We start from the raw sequence: 23,140 nt of genomic DNA, 5'->3' as shown, positions 1-23,140 counted from the left end.
TCATCAACTGGTTAAAGAAAATTATAATAAAACATAGCTGTAGTTATTAAACATTAAATGCACAAATCAAGCATTTAATTTATTTTATTATTTCAAGCTACATTTTTAGATTTTCAGAGAATTCTAGTCACTATATTATAATGTGGAATACGTAATAATTGAGATATTTAGAATTCATTATATCTTTCAGGCAAATTACTGCTTGATAAATTTTGTCATTATGAAGACATGAAGACCTTTATTAATATGAAACTTCATTTCTTGAAATGAACTTATTTTCAAAATAGAACTTTTGAACTATCAGTATTTATTGGTGTGAATTGATTTAGAAAAAATAATTTAATGCATAGCAAGTTGGTTTCTATATGTTCTCTGAAATAAGTTTTGCTTTGATATTTTATAATTACTTTTTCTTATGGATACTACAGATAGAAGTCAGTAAATCATCTTCGTCAATCTAGATTCTGACAGTTCTTTGTGCAAGAAATTGTATTTAGAAATTTTCTTGCCTTATGAACTGACAGAGTATAAGTTGATTGGCCTTCAGGCCTGGGATCTTGGGTCAGGCCTTTGATAAAGTTCAGTGGCTAAGAAAGAGGTCACTGATTACTATTTATAATTTGTTTTCTGATAATTTTATCATGCACATTTACTCAGAGGCCATGGGTGGCAGTTCATAAATTGAAACAGATGAATAAAAATATGCAAAACTAATTCTGCTCATTTTCAAAGCATTAAGATATTTGTTATGTTCATTGAAATTAGAATGACATTATGCATTAACTACAGAGCAATGGTGAGCAATAAAAAAATCACTCTGTACATAAGCATTTCTGAATTTTTAGAGGAGTACTTATATTAGAGATAGTATTCTGAGGAATTCAGTGATCACATTGGATCACATAGGGTTGTAAGTCTTATTTGGCACAAGAAACAATAAGAAAGATTTCTGTGTGCACAAATCAGAATCTGTTTTGTGGTCACTGTTAGTGGAGAGGCAGATTAATTTTTTTAAATGAGAGCACTGGGGCCAGAGAAATGGTATAGCAGGAAAGGGGTCTTGCATTCAGCAGACCCACGTTTGGTCCCTGGTATCATCTATGTTCACCAGAGCCCTGCCAGGAGTGATCCCTGGAGTGAAAAGCCAAGAGTAAACTTGAGCCCAGCATAGTATGGCTCCAACCGCCCTGCCCCTGCCACCCTGCCACCAAATTAAATTAAAACTACCCCCCACCACCCACACACCACACAGACACACAGAGGTCTTTTAAAGCTTTTTTCCCTATGGAAAAGTTTTAACATCTATCATTTTTTTCTCTCTCTTCCTTTACACTTCTCTAAGTAAATTTATTTAAATAAAACTATTTTTCTTAACTAAGATAAATGAGAGCATTGAGGGGCACGGTGGTGGAATGTATATCATACACTGTATGAGGCCTTGAGTTTAGATGCAAGAGAAAGAAAGAGACAGAAAGAACGAGAATTGGATTGTCTCTGTTCCAACTTTGTTCATTTTGGTACTGCACTAACTATCGGGAAGACACTTAAATTCAACAAAGTCCCATGTTCTCATCCATAACTCAACTAATAAAGGAGTGGAGAGCGTTAAAAGAGTGAGTAAAAACAGTCCTAAAAGAGTGTTGGTAGAAAAGTGTCCAGCAGATGTTAGTATGTTAAATGAGATTTAGCACATTATAGAATTAAATGCTAATATGCTCACTGTGTATAAGATATTTTAGATATTAATGGAAATTAATGCTAATTGTCTCTTCACATATTATTTCTCCCTCAGGAGGGTGTCTTATATCCAGTGGAACTTATTGCTATTAAGTCTGTCAAGTCATCAAACAACCCATAAAATGTACTCTGGCCTCAGCTGCTAAGTTTATTTGCTACTCTTCAATACATCAAGTAGGTTGAGAGTTAACTCAAACAAATCCACAAAGCTTATTACTTAGATAGCAGTCTTATAGTCTCACATAGAAGCTTATAGCTGAGTCCTAAAAGGTGGCTGAACAAAAGTTACTGAACCTATGATAGAAAGGAATAGGAATGAAAAAATAAAATCTAGCATGAAATTTGGATAGAAATTGCCCACTAGGGGCCAGAGAGATAGTATAGTGGGCAGGGTACTTGCCTTGCACACAACAACTCACATTCAATCCCTAGCAACCACTATGTTCCATTGCTAGAAGTGACTCCCTGAGCACAGAGCGAGGAGTAAACCCTGAGCACTGCTGAGTGTGCCCCTTCCCTCAGGTAAAACAAGGAATGGAGCTAACAGTAGAGCTGGTACAGTGTTTCCAGGTCATGTGATTGACCTGGGTTCAAATCCCAGTACCTGGTAGGGCCACCCTAAGCCTCTCCAAGAGTGATTCCCTGAGTACAGAGCCAGAAGCCCCGCTCACCCCTGGATGTGCACTCTCCTCCCCAAATACCCCAAAAGAAATTGCTTACAAAATTAAAACAAAAAAATCTGTGCAATAGTCATTTAATAGGATATCTATCCTTGCTCCTGGCAGAATCAAAGAGTAATCCCACCAAAACTTAGGTCAGTCTGTGTTGTAGTATTGACTATGTAGTGACATGCAATCTCCATATTACCCTCATAGACCTGTTTTCTTATTTAAAAAGAATTATGTTAATAGGAGACTCAAAGGCTGGGGAATGCTACTGACTTGTTGCAATTTCCATAATGATTGAGACTGGGTGACCATGTAAAAGGCGAACGCTCTACCCTCGGTACTATCGCTCTGGCCTCTGTTTTCATTTTTCTTATTACAGATAATACTATCATAATGTTCTTGTATATAAATGTAGAATGAAGACTTTTCTGATAAAAATATTTTTAATAAACAATTTTGAATTAACTTTACTGACAATTGCTAAAGTTTCTATTTCCATTGAGACGTGAATGTCTGCTTCTCCACATCTTCACAAACTTTATCTTACCCAATTAATTTTGGGTGATTCCATTTGTATTTTTGTTTGTTTTGGGTTTTGGAGGCTTTCAGACAACACCCACCAGTGCTCAGAAATTACTTCTGACTTGTGCTCAGAGACCAAACCTCATAGTGCCCAGGAGACATCTGCTATCTCCAGATCAAAAGGGAACAGGCTTGCAAGGCAAATGCCATAACCTCTGTACTATCTCTTGTCCTTCATATGTGTTTTAATTAGCATTAATTTACATAGGAGTGAAAGGAAAACCTTTGTGTGTATGTTAAGAATTTATATTTCTGAAATTCCCTGGTTCTGTGCTAACTATAATACCTATTATTAAATATATGAATACCAGTTTTCATCTTCTCTCATGTTCTCTCAAAGTCTGTTTTGATATTCTAATTTTCATTTGATTTCTGAACCTCTAGTTCCTATACCCTATTTTCATTTTTCATATTATCAAACTGTTTTCAATGTAGGACTATTCAATTTCTTTTAATTAAAGAAAATTTAGACATTGTGATTAAAATATTAGGCTTTCATGCATAAAACATAGGAGTATTTAAAACATGGTTTTATAGTTAGTAGTATATCTTTTATGTTTTGCTATTATATCCATTCCACAAGAAAAAAAGTTTTATATAAATCTATGCCTTTTTTTCTCTTATGCATAGTTTAATGAAATTCCAACAGTATACTTTTTCAATGGTTTGGTTTCAATATCTACCAAGAGTTATTACTTATTTCTTGTTCAGTAATTATCAAAGAAAGGAACTTTTATAGTTAAGAAAAGTTCTAAATTTGAGTTAGATAAATAATATTTATTTTGAAATATAGACTATATAAAATAAATCTCAGGTTTTCAAGCCATTCTTTTATAGGGGCTATGATAATCTTCACTGGATGATATAAATTTTAGTGCATATGCTACTGAAGAAAATGCTACACTTAATCTTTCTGATCATAGACGGTTCTGAACTGCTATAACTTGTGTGTGGATCTCAGTACTTACATGTGTGCTTCAGTATTTATTGAGATTTAAAAATTTATATCTAAAATTACTTTACTTTTTCTGGGATAGTACTTAAATAAGTGCTAAGATATCTTACGTTCTAAGTTTGTGTATTTATAAATGTTTAGAATGTTCTAGCTACTTTTATTAAATTTGAAAGTGCTGGTGATACGGTGAAATTACCTAGGATTTTGCTCATTTTTAATATTTATTGCCACATACGTCTTAAATAATTTGTATTTTTCTCACTTCATTAGCTCACTTCAGGTAGCTTTACTTTTAAGTTTAGATTCATTTCACCAACCATTTAAAAATGCATTTCAAGTTTTTGCATCTTAAAACATTGTACTCATATATTAGCTCCCTTTAAACTATAGCCTAAAGTAAACATTTGTTACATTTAAGTCTCTCTGACTCTCTCTGTCTCTATTTTCCGCTCTCCTTAAGGAAGCCGGAAGAGAGGCAAGAAGAGGAAGTTAATTGACCTCTTGACCAAGTCGTTCTGTTTGGTGAGGTTGTTCCACATTACCCTTGTGCGGTTTACAGTATAAGCCAAATAGAGGTCTGCAGTAGAGGGACTAACAGTGTCAGGATCAGAGGCCTAATTGTCTGTTTTCTTGAAGTTAAGGTTATTGGCAGCTGCCATTATACTATCTATGCTGCTGTCACCCAGCACAACCAACCAGTATGCACTAATTGCAGTGGCCTTTTCATCAAGTAAGATCATCCCACTAAACACAAAGAGCTGTCTTTCCATTAGCACAGACAGTAGCCAGCTAGATCAGCTGGGCTCCTTGAGTATGATTGGACTGTCATATTGTTATGATTTGTTCAAGTTTAGAGCATTTAGCAGATACCCTTTGCACCTCTCTTTGTACCTGAATACTATAACCTGACTGCCCCTATCATTTAAGAGGGTACTATAGCTTTTCAAAGTTCAGCAGCACACAATTGCAGGCAGGCAACTGGTTTCTGACAAGAGATCAATACTGTCCTTCCAAACGCTGGAGTCAAGCTGCTGGGTCTGTCAGAGGGATGTGTGCTGTAATTGGATCATGGATGCTGCAAGTCATCTGAGTTTCCCTTCAGCACTGTCACAGCTGTCAGATGTCATCCCTTTGTACAGCTGTCACTGCGGGAGGGTTGGGGCTCTTTTGCCGTTCTAACCCAATGCAAATGTCCACTTAGCAGATGAATATTGAAGATATTAGACACTTCTTTATGCCTTTATGCAAAATAAAGATCTGTGTCATCTGTGGATTTCATGGAAATAAGCTGCAATTTATTCACTGTGAGAAAAGTGAAGTGAAGCCTGTAAAAATGAGAAATTATTTGGTTCAGGCTATTAAAAAAAGGACTATTTTATGGAATAAACAACAATATGCAGATTTTTTTCTTGAGATGGAAAAACTAATATTGTGCAATATTCCAAATGGTCAACTTATATTTGAATGGTATTTTGTAATAGATGTGCATTTTTTCTTCATTCTTATTAGAAAGAGATACATTTTGAATAGACTTAGGTTCATTTGAATAATCAAGACGTATTGAAAATATAAACCCAATATATATTTTTAAGTAGAAACACAATACTGTGTAAGGAACACAGTTATACTCATAGTAAGTCGAAGCATCATTAGAAAGTTCTTAGAACAAAGTGTCAATGAAAATAAGTATGATGTTTTAGTCACGAACTTCTTTTTTTTATATAAATTATTGCAAATGAATTAGAATTGCCTACAGTTGGAAAAATCATTTAAAATCCAATGAGTTAATTTTATTTATTAAAAAATATTTGTTTAAATTTAAAACAGTAATTTATATCAATATTTTATTATACTGTACTTATGTTTATAACATTATGTTTCTGAAAATTATGAATGGTTAACTTCTGAAAGTGTGTAACTTGGGTTCTTGTTGCAAGTATACACTTGCAACTCATAACAAAAATAAATGTCTCCAATGTTTATTTGGCAATTGTATTATTATATCTTAGTACAAGAATTTTCATAGTATTTGGATGCATCCACTGTTTTTTCTAAGCCATTGCAACTTAAATTGTATGTATGTGTATATATGTATACATATATATGTGTTCATATATAGATGGGTGTGTATGTGTGTGTGTGTAAATACATATATATATATATATATATATATATGTGACAATTTTCTTCCTGTCTCCCTAAGCTGATGTCAGAATCATTTTTGGATAGAGACAGGGTAATTTTTGGATCTGGGTGACTGACTTCATTTTTCTTGAGGTTCAGACCACACACCACTTTCTCTGTCAAACAGGCAGCTTGCACCAGCCCTACTGACAGAGTAACATGAACCTTATTTTCCAATATCTGACCTTAGCATCTTGTCATTCACCATGGAACTCGCCGGGTCAGTCCCTCAAATAGTCAAACTTTTTGCCTAAATCTGGCATTAAGAGGTGACTTCACCTCATTTGTGATGGTCAAGATTTTTTGAGCCCAAAATTAGTGATGCCAAAGTCATAGTTTAGACATTCTGTCCATACTGTAAAGCAAAGCATTGGAAAGGAAGGGAGAAAAGTACAGAAAGTAAGGTATTATTTTATCTACAAGAGGATGCATTGAAATGAGTATAAAACAGATAATCAGGATAAAAAGATGGATTTTCTCTATGACTCAGCACTTTTTTCTAAAAGTTATTTTACTTCTACTGGGAGCATGAAAAAAACTATGAAAAATGGAAATTTTTTTATCCCTATAAAACTGTTTAGCAATCAAATCTTAGTTGACCATAAGTATAGTAAAGGCATCTTCAGTTATTACTTGGGCAGAAAATATAGAAATGAATGAAGTAAAAATGTTAAACTTAGTTTCATAGGGTATTCTTCTATGATGATGACTGTGGACTTTATATGCAACTCCAGTGATTCAAGTAGGTACTTTTTTATTTTAAATCATGGTTTATGGCTAATTACATCAGAGATCCAAAACAGTCTTTTTTGCATTTGCATTAATAAGGGTGTCACATGACTACAGTGAAGTAGAAGTATACATCAAAGATAGATTAAAGGTTGGTTAAGCATCAAACCATGTTCCATATGTAAATTTATAGCAATGATGTGCTGTGGAAAGATAGCTTACTCTCTCTTTCTCTGCCACTAAATAAAATTAAAAATTCACAACTCTGGTTTATGGGATTTTAAATGAATTTGATCTCTCTTTTGGGCAGGGCAAATAAGTGTTTTGTGATGTATTATTTTATATAAAAAAAAAGACCATCGTTCTGGCTCATTTAATTTTGCGAGTGAATGATCTAAGATTAACTACAGACTAGTCAGTGCAGTTTAAAAGCTGAAAGCAATTTTCAGCCATAGATGGTAATGCCACATTCAGTCCACAACCGAATGATTCTAAATGACTAAGCTTCGAGGTCTTTGTATATGACCACAGGGCCTGATAAAGCCATAGGAACACAGTAAAAGCACAAAAATAGTTCCAATTTATTTGGTGCCATCACCTTAATGAGATTAATACAGACGTGTTCATGTGCCTAATTGGTGATTTTGTTTTAACTAGTAATGAAAGATTAAAACTTCAGGCAACAGGCTGCTTGCTCAAAAGAGGATATGGGGGCAGAGACGGGGAGTTTTAATTATAAAAAAGGACGTCAGTGAAACATATCACGGCAAAGTTAATAATAATTCTTTTATTTTTTCTAAAAAATGAACTGATTCAAATGTGTACTCTGAACTGGTCTTTCAGTTTTGTGGAAAAGAGTAGAATTATCAATAGAATCTTAGTCACACAGAAACAAAGATGTTACTTCTGGTGGGGAAAAAAAGTGTTAAAACTGGAATGCCCTCACCCCCAGGCTACTATGGAATTTAGAATAAGTGGCATTTTATTTTAATTTATTTTTAACCAATTAGGACAATTGAGTGACCTGTGGCTGACTGTACTGCTAAGTCCCCCAGCATCCCAGTAAACCAGAGCATCTTTGGAACAACTTCACCTCTGACTTTTGATGGGGTTGCTCCCTCAAAGTCTAGTGGTAACGGTTTAAATGCTAACACTATTAAGCCTGCTGCCAAAACACAAACTCTCAGCCTAAGTCATTAAAATTTAATTATAAGGGGGCAGCTGAGCCCAGTTTGAATTTTAACTCAGAAAAAAAATCTTCTTTAAAAAAAAACTAATAAAAATCAAACCACCCAACCAAACCTATCAGCATCTGTCTATCCTGGCCTACTGAACTATATTTAAATAAAACTGAAGGATTTTTTAAATCAGGGTTCAATATGCTCACAATCCTCACACTGAAACACATTTGAAAACCACATTTGATTACTTCTTGATCATAACCATAAAACGGGCCATTATTTTAGCTCATTGTTGTTGATGGGTTGTATAACCTGTGTCGTGTATTTAGTTCTTTGGTAGCGTGTTAATTTCATCTTTCTCAACAGATGTAAAAGAAATCTCTTTAGGCTGCCAACTACATAAAACAATATGATACGCATTATTATTTACCTCCTGAAACTTTGCCCAATACTAAGATTTCTTTCTGATTACGCAAAAATCCCTGAAATGCAAGCGTTTGGTCTTTGATGTTCTATTATGAACCATTTAAAAAGGACTCTGGGTAGTGATACTGTGCAGTGTAAGATGTTACCTTCCCAGAGAATGAAGACAGAAATATATTTTACATTTCTTGTCAGATTGAACTTTAAGACATCCTGACTGCTTTCTCTATAATTTAAACATCACAGCCAAAATGGCAACATGCTTTGTTCAGTTCCAGTTGTGTGGAGTTTTAGTGCTTCATTGATTCGGAGGAAGGCTGAGGCTGGCACAGGGAGCAGGGCGACGGAATCACACTCTCACTGCAGCATGTCAAACCATTATATCTGGGACCAGAATGTCACCGTGGTCTCAATGGTTCGTCAGCTGAAGGATATGGTTAACAAATGTAAAACCAAACTTCAGAGGAGCTGGTTTTCTGTGCTAAGTGATCTGTATTCCCTCTGAATTTACTTTCCCCTAACCCCGTGAAATTAACAGTACTTTCTGACATTCGACCCCCTGACCTCACACATAATAAGAATTTAAAAAGCACCATGCATGAGTGTGTCTCTGTAATGCAAAACTGGAAAAAATGACCATGTCACAGTTTTATTATACAAAACCTTCTCAATCTCCATTGCATGCTTCATATATGAGTGCTCAGTTTAAAGTTATTATAAAGAAAAATACAATTTTAAGAGTAATAATTCACTGTCCATGACTTTTATAGACAATAAATTGTAGCAAATACATATTGCTACCAAAAAGCTTTGTACTCCATTAATGCAGATATTTACCACGAAAAGTGTTAAAAAATAGTCTGCTGGAAGAATGCTGGTTCAAAGGAAGGGGCTTCCACAGAGCTGGTTGCCAAGGGTGCAAGTGCATGCACAATGTGTAGGTCTCGAGGTTTAAGAGGCAGAAGCAGGAAAGTGTTATGTGGAAATGATTTTGTGTTATCAAGCTCAGGGGATGACAGCATACAAGAGTAAGAACAAGGTGCTATGTGGCTTTTTCTTCTCTGTGAAGTAAAGATTGGCAGCTGGAAGTAAGGCTTACAGACAGACCTGCACACAGGACCTCTTCACCTAGGACTCATAATCACTACTCAAAGGAAAACGCATTTACCAGGGAAAAGCGGCTGTAGCCATCAGAAGTGTGCTTAAAACACCACTTAAATATCACTTTATACGCTATTACTTGCAAACTGTGGCTTCGTATTAAATTATACTTGCATAGGCTTTTGCTTAGGTGCTGATAATGCTTTTGAGGTTGCATTGGTGAAGAAGAATTTAGGCTGCTTTACAAGAGACGTGACCAGAATATTCCATGCAGCTGACAGTGACAGGGTGAAAAATTGCAGAACTGTACTTTCTTTCCCCATATAGATTGTAATTTTAATTGTCATTGTGGCCCTTCTGTTTTAATTATGGGACTTCTTTGATATATATGAGGACATCGTATTGAATGAAAATATGGTGCTATAATAGTCTCTTTATAATTAATGACCACATGTAGATCTTGGTGCATAAAAGGGAAGGAATAAATGAACAATTTATTTAACTAGGTTTTGGATTTCTTTCTGTCTTCTAGTGAATATAAAATGATCCCAGGGCTTCTGAGAATGTTTGATGTAAGAAGTGCACAGAATATCTAATAAATACCTTTAGGCTAGATACAAAACATATTATGTTTTAAATTGTTCTGCCCACAAACGCTAAAATTTATCTATTTACCATATTATACTTCAATCTGAAATAAAAGATCCTTTTATTCATTTGAAAGCATCTTAAATGTGTCTTCTTGAAGAGATTTTTTACCTTTATAGAACTAATTTGTTACTAAAAACGAGGTAAAATAAGACTTCAGGAAAAAGACTTTTGAGGCTTGATTTATCAAACTGAAAAAAAAAGTGGTGCACATACTCTCAACTTCTGTTTTCAAAATGCATTTGATATGTGCTGCCTTTTTTATTCCCTCTGAAAGAAGAATAAATGAAGGAAACATTTTTTTCTCACTTACCACTTACCACTATTTAAAGAGAAGCTGTTTTTCTACAGGTCAAAAAATAACGGTCTATTCATAGGCCATTTAAAGTCCCTGTAAACTGTGAAGAGGAAATGGAAAATGCAGCAAAGGCTTAACATTGTTCTTCAACTATCACGTAACAAGCTAACTCTACAGAACCACTGTGACATAAATATGCCGGACTCATATACATTTCAAGAGAGCCAGACCTCTGTGGGTTTCTGGAAGCAGACCTATTTGTCCAGGGTCTGTCACTGTAAAACAGCAAAATGCCCCCTGACAAGCTTCTGCTAATTTTATTGTGGCACGGAGTCCTGTGCATACATCCTCTCCAGTATGAGTGCAGTTCAATTGCAGAGCACGATGAAATTGGATCGGCAGAGACAGGGACTACCCTGGGGTCAGCTGTGACCATGCCACTTCCATGTGATGTCTAGTTGGGGTGATGGTGTGTAAATAAACGTAGGGAATTGCAAATCTTGTCATGGCCACGCAGAACAGCTCAAGCATTTAAAGATGGTTGCCCGCAAACCTAACTGGAAGGTGGTTGCTCTGTGTGGGGGCTGAGGAAATACTCAATTCTTTCCTGAAGTCTTCTTGACATCTCTGAAAGTACTGACCCAGCGTTAAGTCGCTGAAGGGATTAATCACTAAATTGTTTTTCATCCTAGTGGAAAGTAAAGAAACAAACTAATCATGTTTGAATATTGTGCTTTTAAAGCTATGGTGCTGATGCCAGAGACACTTTTTTATTTATATTATCCTAGTTTGATTTATTTGTTTTTTTTTTAAATGAGGCGAAGCATCTTAATGTCCCACTGTTTATTGAATTTCACACATTAAAGTTCTATGAGTTCTTGTCATTATTATGAACTTTCTTAATGTTAGAAAATAAAATATTATAGAATTCACATTTTCTGCTTATGAATCTAATTTTATTTAAATACTACTTACAGTACTCATTAAAATATGCTTAGGTTTTCCTACCTTCAACCAATAAGATGTATTTTTTACCAGTTTTGCATTTATACATATCTGTTTTTCTGTTACTTTTCTCACATGACAATTACCTTTCATTACAAATTTATAAAATCATTTACATTTTAGCAGTTTAAATGTTTCTGCTGACATTTTGTAACTATTACCCTCTTCTAGAATGGCATATGTTCAGGCAGTTAATAAAAAATTAAATGGAATAGCACTAGACAAGGTGAAGCTTTGTATCAGAGTGTTCTCCACATTTCTGAAAATACCATCTCTGTGCTGCAAACTGTGAAGTGAGGTTAGGGCTGTGCCAATATGTGTATTTGTCATAACTGTCACAGAGACCGCGAACTAGCCAATCACATAGCCCTTAATTAGACAGTTATATTTTGCTTTTTAGAAATTGTCCTCATGTAAAATGGTATCGAAGAACCAAGAGAGGTGCTAAGAGCTAAGAGGGCAAAGAATGCCAACATAAAAACATTTTAATTTCTTTGAGGATTTAGTAACTGCTGCTTAATTTCTTAAATACAGAAATGATATATGCAACATAAAAGAATATAGCCAGAAAGAGGCACATTGTAGGAATATTGAAATAGCAATAAATTGAATTACATATTACTGAGGAATAATATTTTCATATCAATTTTGAAACTGCAAATGAAAAAAATCCACAATCGAGCATTCAAATAGTGAAGGCATCATAAATGTTTTTTCAAGTGTTTAGACAGGCTCAGATATGTGATATTGCTTCATTAGAAAATTCCAGTTTAATTATTATGGAAAGTAAATTACATATTTTTCAAGGATCATTCATACTTTTATTTTTGTTAATTTTAGAAGCAGATGTATACAACATAATAAACATATCTTTCAAGACAATGAATCTTTACTCTCAAAGTAAAATTGTTGAACACATTGCTTTCTTTTAAAACATGATTTTAATTTTATGTTTATATGCAAATGTAAAGTTTTATGAGAAAAAGACATACATATCAGCATAATTATCTCTGTACAATTTATTTTATCTTTATATTTATTTTTTATATTCATCTCTCTTGTTTCTAAAAAAGCATATTAAATACTCTTTTAATAAGTGTTATCTTGATCCAGTTTATATTTTGAAGAGTGAAAATTTAAATTACATGTATCTCTTATATAGTGAATCACCAAATCACTTGATAAAGAATATTTACCAGTAATTTTCCTTCAGATAAAAGTGTGATGAATTACATATTCTTGCATATGAAAAAAAGGAAATTAGTAGAATTTTTTAAAATTATAAAACTTATCTAACATTTTATCTTTTATATCATTTTTGATACTCATATCTTAAGGTATTTGTAGCTCTTTATAACTGGAGTAGAAACATTTTGGATTTCTGAAACCTCAGGACGAGAAGTCTCAAAAATTTTAATAAATTAAAACTATAGAAGATCATAAACTTCTTTATTAGGAAGTTAATATAAACTAATTCAGAAAGTATAAATTTGACCTATTTGTGTGCTTTTAATCTTGGAAATTTCATGATTTCATTAGAAAAAATAAAAACTAATTTGGGATAACTTGCATGGTTCATCCTATTTTAAATTTTTATTCAATAGGCATATCATAGAAGTTTTAACAGTCATAGCAGATTAACCTTGCCTGTGCTTTTGGAGGCTAGTCATCTGATGAATTTACATGCAACTGGATGAAAATGCTATTTGGAGAGAGATTGAGAGTTTATTTGATTAAATCCCTTTCTCCACTACCTTGACCTCTTTCTTGTGAAATAATCAGAACTGTTTAGCAAGAATATTCAGGCATTAATAATGAATTGCTTTTGACTGGTTTCTTCTGCATGCAACAAACCATTGGTGTCTCTGCTTTTTTCATTTTTTTCTAAATAATGCTTTCCATTTAATGAACATTGTGATTAGAAATAGTAAAATAAATGTATCTCTGAGGAGTTGGTTTTATAATTTGTAGGCGATTTTGCTATTTTTACAGCTAATTGTTATTTTCCTCTTCCTATTCTAAAGATCTCCCCACAATGTATAAATGTGGGATGTGTTAAGCAGAACCAAATGCTTCAATGTGATTGGACAGTCATTATATGATTTATGCTCCCTAACTATAAGGATGGTTTTGTCAGTTCTCAGAATAATACGATCTCAAATAGTGCTATTGTTCATGATTCTATTGTTTGAGTGTTTATATATTTCTCTTTCATAGAACATACCTAGGTTTCTAACACTTTTGTTATTCAATTTAACCAGTTCACACTAATTTTTATGAACAAATTTAGGTCATACGTCACAGAATCTTTGGTGTTTAAGAGATTTCAGAGATCATCTGGTGTAAACTATTATTAAATAAATTTTTTGCAAAGATTTAAATTAATTTCTTATAGATATAGCTAGTACTGATAGATTTGCATTATTTACTCTGAGTTAAGAAAAAGGAATACAGGGGCAGGAGAGATAGTACATGATTAAGGTGCTTGTCTTGCACATGGCAAACTTAGCCTGTCCCCCTCCAGGAATACCCTGAGTGATTCCTTAGCACAGAGCCAGAACTAAGCCCAAAACACCCCTAATTATGACCAAATCTCTAACCAAATAAACTTGATAGGTTTATATGCAATTTTATAAGAAGTACGTGATTTTTAAAAAAAGAAAAATGGGACTGAAACAATAGTACAATGGTTAGGGAATTTGCCTTGCATGTAACCCACCCAGTTTGATCCCTGTAATCTCCTTTTGGTTCCCAGAGCCCTACCAGGACTTATTCCTGAGTGTACTGAGCCAGGAGGAAGACCTGAACATTGCAAGGTGCAGTAAAAAGAATAATAATAAGGAAAAGAAAAAAAAAGGATATAAGGTGTCCTCACTCATTTAAAATATATTTGAAAGACAATATATTCACATTTAAAATCAAGGAGACAATTTAAAACTATTTTAAAATAACAAATTACAGCGATAGCACAGCGGGTAGGGCGTTCGCCTTACAAGCGGCCAACATGGCCGACCCGAGTTCGATTCCTCCGCCCCTCTCGGAGAGCCCGGCAAGCTACCGAGAGTATTTGATATGCCAGACACAGTAACAACAAAGTCTCCAATGGAGACGTTACTGGGCCCGCTCGAGCAAATCGACGATCAACGGGAGGGCCTTTACCTTTACCTTTTACAAATTAGAGAATTCTTACCCTAAAATTTGAGAGGGAGTGCTTTCCTTCATGTCTTTCTGCATTATTAATGCATGAATGCTAGACTTTAATTGGCAAAAATATTACTAATGTTTGGAAGCTATAATACCTTTCAAATATAACTCCAAGTACTGGAATGTAGTACTGGAAGCAAATGAAATATCTCCAAAAGTACATTTATTTCATTCTGAACATTCTCAATAGTTTCAGTAGTTTCGTTTTTGGGCAGTTGCAGATTTTACTGTAACTATACTCTAATGTACTGTGCCTTTAATAAAGCTACAGTATCTTGTCTTTAAACTAAAGTAAGCTTCATTATAATTTGTTCCTTAATAACATGTACTTCACTGTAACATGTAAAATGTTTGGCTTTCATGAACAACTCTATGGAAAGCAGTACAGGATCTCATTTGCATTTAGCAATTATAATACATTACAAAATACTAAGCTATAAAAACCTACTCTAAAATAATTTAAAACAATAATTTCACAGCTTTACAAGTAAAATATAGTCAGATTACAGTAACACATTGCAGTTTCTCTTGAGTAAAATAGAATTGGTTCATTATTTTTTATCTTGATACTACTGAAGAAAGATTCAGCACTTCACTGTAGCACCGTCCTCACATTGTTCATTGATTTGCTTGAGTAGGCCCAGTAACCTCTCCATTGTGAGATATGTTGTTACTGTGTTCGGCATATCGAATACATCACGGGCAGTTTGCCAGGCTTGGCTGTGCGGGTGAGATACTCTCGGTAGCTTGCTGGGCTCTCCGAGAGAAGTGGAGGAATCGAACCTGGGTCGGCCGTGTGCAAGGCAAACCCCGTACCTGTTGTGCTATCGTTACAGCTCAAGAAAGATTTAATTTTTAAATAATGAAAAAGGTATTATATTGAGAAGAAGGGATCACTGAGTTTGTTTACAGATAGGTAAAATGTGTATTACTTGATCATGTTACCGGTATGCTATGTTTGGGGAAGGTTTTTTTTTTTGATACTCAAATGACCTTAAGGTTGTCCTATTATAGATATTTATAGGTCCGTTTCAAAATTTATATTTTAATTATAAAAGATGCATACTTTAAAAATTCACATTCAAAAACATCTAAATATATATATACAATAAAATTAACTTTTCTAGTCATATCTAAACATACTTACTCTCAAACTTAAATGTTTAACATCTTATAGGGATCAAATAATAATACAAAGGTAACGTTAAATTGTAACATATAGATTTGAAATCTATACAATATATTTAAAGATTTCTGAAAAGTATTTAGTTCATTTAATAAATTATATTTATCTATGATACAATTTAACATAGAATGTATGTTGGATAATGCAATTTTCTTGCTATTTATTATTTTATGCATATAGAACATGATATTTTTACATTAATTATAATACAAAAACTAAGTCAACGGTATTAAAAACCCATAGCACTTAAGAAAAGATAATATATTAAACAGGTAAATTATGGAATCTTTCATAGAGAAAATTCTGTTTTGGGAGATATCTAAGTTTAGTTCAATTTAGCCCAGTAATCATTTATTATCATCCACTATAAAATAGTCATGCTCTGAAGGAGTTTAGACACAATAAGAACATAGTGGAAGGAACAACAAATTCTACCTGATATATTAATAAAATCTCCATAGATATGTTGCATTTGATCAAATTCTTAATTAAGAAATAAGTGGGGATAGGAGTTATTTTATGATAAATGAAAAGCATAAGGAAAACAGTATTAGGACACTCAAGTCTCACTGCGACTGCCTTGTAAGTTCGTCTAATGATCCTGTTCCAGGGACTCATAAATAAATCTCGAAATAGATCAAGTTGTCACAGAAATTCCTGGGATACTCAGTCTTGGATGAAACTTCCTCAGTAATCTCAGCAGGGGGTGGGTCAAGTTTCCACCCTACAAATGCCTGGGTAGCTGCAATTACACCTCAGTAGCCACAAGACAAGAGTTGTTGTCATTCCTCCAGCCAGACTGCCCTGTTAAACATTCTGGGTTTTGCAGAGCTACATCTCCAAACTCTACAATACTAACATCCAAGTAGGAGCGCACCTGATTGGATGGTTATGTAGTGCACAAATGAACTACCCTAAGCATTAACACGACAGACTTCACTTGCAACAACAGCTCAGGAAATCCTCAGACAAGGACTTAATTTCCCCATGATGAGATAAAATAATTTTCACAATTTTCTTTTAAAGAAATATTTTTTGATTGTCCCATTAGCCATTAATGGTAACAAGCAATAAATTAAAAATAAATAAATAAATTATTGTGGGTATGTTACGGAGGCAAGCTTGAGGGGTGGATAGGAAAATGAAGACAATGATGAAGGGAAGGGGTGATAGTGGCAGTGGGATTGGTGTTGCATTATTGAATGCCAGTAACAAATCATTATAAACAACTTCATAAACCACAGTGGTTTTTAAAAGTGGGGAAATTTTTAAAAATAATAAAAAATACTATTAGGATATAGAGCTATAAATATTAGAGAAAGGGGTTCTTTACCACTGCAACTGAAACCAAGGAAAATTGAAGAACTATGGTGGTTGATGAAACCAATATTTGGGAGCAGAATTCAAAGCACCTTGCGTTTCTTTTTGTAATTTTTTGGTTTGGTTTTGTTGCGGCGAGGGAGAGGGGCAGACCTGGAAGTGCTCAGAAATTGCTTCTGACCCTGCGGTGAGGAATTATTCCAGAAGAATGATTGGGATCTGGAGATTGAAACTGTGTCAGACACATTCAGGACAAGTGCTCTCCTACTGTGCTGTCTCTCTAGCCCCTAAATCTCTGTTTCCTGTCTGCATTTGGTGCAACATGTTTCAAAGTCCTGTGTATGATCCAACACCAAATGTAAGGAACATACTCCAAAGCCAGGTTTGCCTTAAGAAAGGTGTCACAGAAACCAGTAAATGTCACTTCAGAAGTCAACTCCTCATTTGTCCAGAAAGTCTTCTTTGTGCAGAACATGATGTTCCCTAAATCTGGTCCATTTAACTTTGTTTAAACTTGATGAACTGATCCTTAGTCTGTGGATCATCACCCTATAGTTCCTACAATTAACATACTCTTTAAAGTTTCTTCCTCAGATTTTTCTGGTCATTGTCAGGACAATAATCTTAACCCACTTCCCCAGTGAGAGGAGGTGCAATCTATCTCTCTTGGTCTTATATTCCTTATAAGAGCAGAGAAAACATTCCTTCATTGCGAATAAAAATTTGCAAAATATCTTTGTATTGTTAGGTATAATGTAAGTGATTAACTAAGCGAATGTGCATTGATATTAAATCTCTTGACTAAGGTCTTGAAAGAAAGGATAAGGAAGATTAAATAATCCAAGATGATTTTCAGTAATTAGCAGAGAGTGGTACTACCAAAAGAATTGGAAAATCAGGGGAAAAAACATATCTGAAGATGGTGATTAATAAGAATGCAAGAATCTATTTCATTTAACAATTTATCACTGAGTTCTACTCTTCATAAGGATACTTTTGGTCATCACAGTAGGAATTGGCAGAGGGTATTAGAAATCCTTATTTCTGCAGAGTGAAAATGGGTGAATGAAGAGATATGTCAGGGATCTTAGATGACAAATATAAATGCTTGGTCATAAGAGGAAAAGTAAATGTAAAACTGTCTTAACAAGGAAAAGGAGAACTGTGATATAGTTCAGTAGTTAGGGTTTATGTGCAGCACATAGCCATGTTCAATTTCTAGTACCGCATGGTCTCTCAAGCATCACTCAGTGCAATCCTGGAGATCCTGAAGAACCACTAAGTGATTTTGAAAACCCCCAGTACAGTAGAACCAGAGTAGCATGGTGTACTCATCAGACTGGCATTGAGAAACTGGCCTGTGTGGCTGAAAATCATTAGACTCCTGGGTCTCCTGGGCACCTGTTGGCAGTCTGCTATCCACAGGAATGAAGAAAGGAAGAGGAGGAGGAGGAGGAGGAGCAGGAAGAGCAGGAAGAGCAGGAGGAGGAGGAGGAGGAGAAAAGGGAAGGAAGAAGGAAGGGAGAAAAGAAGGAAGGAAGGAAGGAAGGAAGGAAGGAAGGAAGGAAGGAAGGAAGGAAGGAAGGAAGGAAGGAAGGAAGGAAAGAAGGAAGAGGTGTAGATTAGATTTGCTGCAAATACTGAGAAAAGTCAAAGCTGGAGTTGGTATACTAGATGTTCTCTCTCTCCCTCTCTCTCTCTCTCTCTCTGGACAGGGTGGTGATCTGAGCCACACACAGATGCACTGTTCAGGGCACCATATGTAGTGCCAGGGAGGGAGGGAGGGAGGGAGGGGGGAGGAAGGGAAGGAGGGAGGGAGGGAGGGAGGGAGGGAGGGAGGGAGAAAAGGAAGGAAGGAAGGAAGGAAGGAAGGAAGGAAGGAAGGAAGGAAGGAAGGAAGGAAGGAGTTGTTTTTGTGATTTTATCCATTTGGCCCCCAGTTGAGAAACACTGGTTAACAATAATTATTTTATATTTATACTTCCAAAATACCCTAACAATGTGGCCTGAGAGTTAACACATGGTTGAGGATACTTGTCTTGCATTCTGCCAATCCCAGTTTGATCGTTGACACCACATATGGTCTTAGAGCACCTCCAGCCATGATCCATGAGCACAGAGCCAGTAATAAGCCATTACTACACCCTCTATGGCCTATACCTTTCTTTAAAACAATGATCAAAAAATCTTAATTGAGTGGGGTCACAATTTCTACTTGATTCCTCCACTTCTGTATGTTAATGCTAACAATACTTTTTATTTATTTATTTTTTATTTTTATGTCCTAGTATCTATGATCTTTATTCATTTTTTTAATTAAAATATTTTATCTTTATTATTTTTTTAATTTTTATTAGTGAGACACCATGAGTTACAATTGTAGACTTAGAAATTTTGTGCTTGGGTTTCAATTATACAATGATCAAATACCCATCCCTTCACCAGTGCCCATTTCCCACCACCACGGATCCCAGTATCCCTCCCACCCCCCCTTACCCCCATCCCACCCTGCCTCTGTGGAAGGACATTCCCCTCTGTTCTCTCTCTCCTTATGGGTGTTGTGGTTTGCAAAAGAGGCAGAGGGTGACAATCATGTTTGGTCTATAGTTTACTTTCAGCATGCTTCTCCCATCCTGGGAGGATCCTCCCAACACCCTTTATTTGGTGTTCCCTTCTCTCTCTGAGCTGCCTTTTCCCCTAGCATGTGTGTGGCTGGCCTCCAAGTCATGGAGTAAAATTCCTGGTACTAATCTCGGTCATTCTTGGGTGTTAGTCTTCTATTTTGTTAATTTATGATCCCCAGATGAATGCAATGTTTCTATGTCTATCCCTCTCTTTCTGACTCATTTAGCTGAACATGATACTTTCCATGGTGTACCATTTGTATGTAAATTTCGTGACTTCATCTTTTTCTAAACGCTACATAGTACTACATTGTGTCAATGTACCAAAGTTTCTTTAACCAGTCATCTGTTCTGGGCCACTCAGTTTTTTTCCAGATTCAGATTCAGGTTTTTTCCATATTGTAAAGAGTGCTGCAATGAACAAACAAGTGCAGATGTCACTTCGACTATATTTTTTGCTTCTCTGGGATATATTCCCAGGAGTGGTATTGCTGGGTCAAATGGAAGCTCAATTTCTAATTTTTTGAGAATCGTCCATAGCGTTTTCCAAAAGGGCTTGAACCGTTCAGCATTCCTACCGGCAGTAAAGGAGGGTCTCTTTCAACATCTGAGATATTCTTGATATTGTTTTCCTCTTCATAGTTTCCCACATTCAGAATTGAACTTTGAACACTGTGTCAAGATTAATATTTATGAAGTCAATTTTCCTATATTTGTGAAAAATCTTATAATGAACTGAAAACTTATCTTGAATTCTGTTGCTGATCTTCAATGAATAAACCTGATATCTCATTATAAATCCTTGACAAAACCTAGAACATTCTTCTTTGCATTAAAGATTCCATATTAAACAGATTATTTTGTTCATTAATTTATGTCCTCAAATTTCCATTATCATCAAACAAAAATTGATAATTTTATTCCAGAGAACTACAAATATATTTAGAAAAAACTCTTAAATCATTCTAATATGAATTATTACAAATAAATACCTATTCCTTGACTAATTTTATCTTTATACATATTTATATAAAAATTGGTTATGATGGCACTCATCTCATTCAGATTTGAACAGAAGTTCTCTAACGTATTTGGTCTATTGGCCCTTTTTCAGAAAAAAAAAATTCACTCAGCACTTCTTGGAGATCTTACTCTTTTTCCTTTTTATCCCCGTAATCTAAGTTTTATTGAGGCACCTCAATGTAAACATTTTTGCATACCTGAGGAGAGTGTCATGCATAGACCAGAATTAAGTTCCCCTCCACCAATGACACAGGGTCACCTCCCTTCCATTCCTAACTTCCACCTCCCTCGGTAAGCTCAATTATATAGACCTATTCTTAGGTTTTCTTGGCTTTAGCCATTTGTTATTCCATTACTAACTTTATATCCTGTAAATGAGAGAGAGATCATTTTGTATTTATCCCTTTCTTTCTATTGGCTCAGCATAATACTCAGTAGCACCATCCAAATAGAAGCAATTTTATATTTTCTGTCTTTTTCTTCAGTCAAGAAGTATTCTGGTGTGAGTGTAATTTATATATATATATATATATGTATGTATACATATACACACATATATCACAATTTCTTTATACACTCTACTGTTATTGAATACTTGGATTATTTATAGATCTTGATGACTGTGAATAGTGATACAATGAAAGAAATAGACACAATTGACCCCACCCAATTGTGCTACCACTTCCCATCCACCTACTGTAATCTTAGCAAGGGGTGCTATGACCCACTTTGAGAATCACAAGCTTAGGTGATTGCATATTAGCATTTGTGAAGAAATAGGGCCACAAAGGTAACATGGAGGTAAAAAATTAGGATTAAGATCTATCAAGAACTTTCTAATATTCAAATAATTTTTTGTAATTTTTTACTGTTAATATTGTCATTGAATTGATTGTATCCCATTTGAAATCACATTTGAACTTTTCCTTTTTTTGCAGGGTTGAGATGCTTTAAAATATTTTTCAATTGGGGGTCAAATAGCCTTGCATGGACTCAGGTTTTCAAAGGGGTAGCACTGCACTGTAGCATGGTCCTCCCAATTGTTCATCGATTTGCTCAAGCGGACATCAGTAATGTCTTCATTGTGAGACTTGTTGCATAAATAGAGGATGGCACAGACTAAGGGGCCAATCAGTAAGTGAAGAGTCTTAGAAAAAATTAAGATCAAAAGGGTGCCACAGTTGGAAAAATGTTGAGAAACACTGTTTAAGAATGTAGTTGGTGGAGGGATGGTACTCAATCATTGTATAACTGAAACCCAAGCACAAAAAATTGTAAGTCTACAACTGGTGTTTCACTAATAAAAGTTTTAAAAAATTAACAAGAAAATAAAAGCTTCAAGTTTTCAAAACTTTTGTATACATTTTAAAGACCGAAAGGAAACTGATATGGTTACTACAAAAAAAAGAAAAGAAATAAAAGAAATATAGTTGGGTTCTTTCATTCTTACATGTTTCTTCTATTGTAAAGACCTATTAAAAGAAAATATAGGAGTGCAGGAGTGATAGTACAGCAGGTAGGGCATTTGCCTTGCACACAGCTGACCAGGGTTTGATTCCCATCATCCCATGTGGTCCCCCGAACACTGCCAGGAGTAATTCCTGAGTGCAAAGGAATGAATAACCCCTGTGCATCGCCAGCTGTGACCCAAAAACAAAACAAAACAAAACAAAAAACAACAAAAGAAAACATAGTTCATTAAGTTATAGCCCTCAAATAATACAAGAGAATGTTAATTTTATTAAACAATAATGTTATTTATATATTCTTGAATAGCCATTATTTAGCTCTTTTGTTTTTCCATAATTTAGCTCTTTTGTTTTTACATACAAAATGTTTTGAACACCATATATTGGTAAAACATGGAAACATTCAAAAAGTTATAGTACTTTAATTTCCTCTCCTTTGAAATTTAAAGTAACTTAGAAAATAACCATAGAAGAACATAAATAGTAATATGCATATTCATGTTTAATATTAGCTCTGAATCCATTGCAATAGGCTTAGAAATGTTGGTGAAACTGCAAAGCTATCTAATGGTGGAGTCAATAAAAAATGTTTATAGCCAGTATTCACACCATTTTCTACATTGAAGTTAATCTAAATATTAATGAAAATTGCAACAGGGAATTGCATTAGTTTCTGACAAGATTATAGACTGCAAAAGAAATTTACAATCACTTGTCACAGCCTAGCTAGGTCAATTCTGAATCCAGACACCCTCTGTCTTGTCAAGGGTTTCACCTTAGGCCATGTATACTCTTCCTACTTG

At 34.7% G+C, this 23,140-nt stretch overlaps 1 non-coding gene across 1 annotated transcript; it reads right to left on the bottom strand.

Moving 5' to 3' along the window:
* Positions 1-3,779: 3,779 nt before the first annotated feature.
* Positions 3,780-3,884, bottom strand: LOC130019823 (U6 spliceosomal RNA). The gene has a single exon (XR_008791894.1). It is a non-coding gene; the product is annotated as a U6 spliceosomal RNA (small nuclear RNA).
* Between the last annotated feature and the right edge of the window lie 19,256 nt (positions 3,885-23,140).

The sequence above is a fragment of the Sorex fumeus genome, unplaced genomic scaffold, assembly GCF_029834395.1.
Source record: "Sorex fumeus unplaced genomic scaffold, SorFum_2.1 ptg000009l, whole genome shotgun sequence".
Lineage (NCBI taxonomy): Eukaryota > Metazoa > Chordata > Mammalia > Eulipotyphla > Soricidae > Sorex > Sorex fumeus.
Note: the sequence above shows the minus strand (reverse complement) of the source record. Positions and strands in the feature narration are given on the sequence as shown.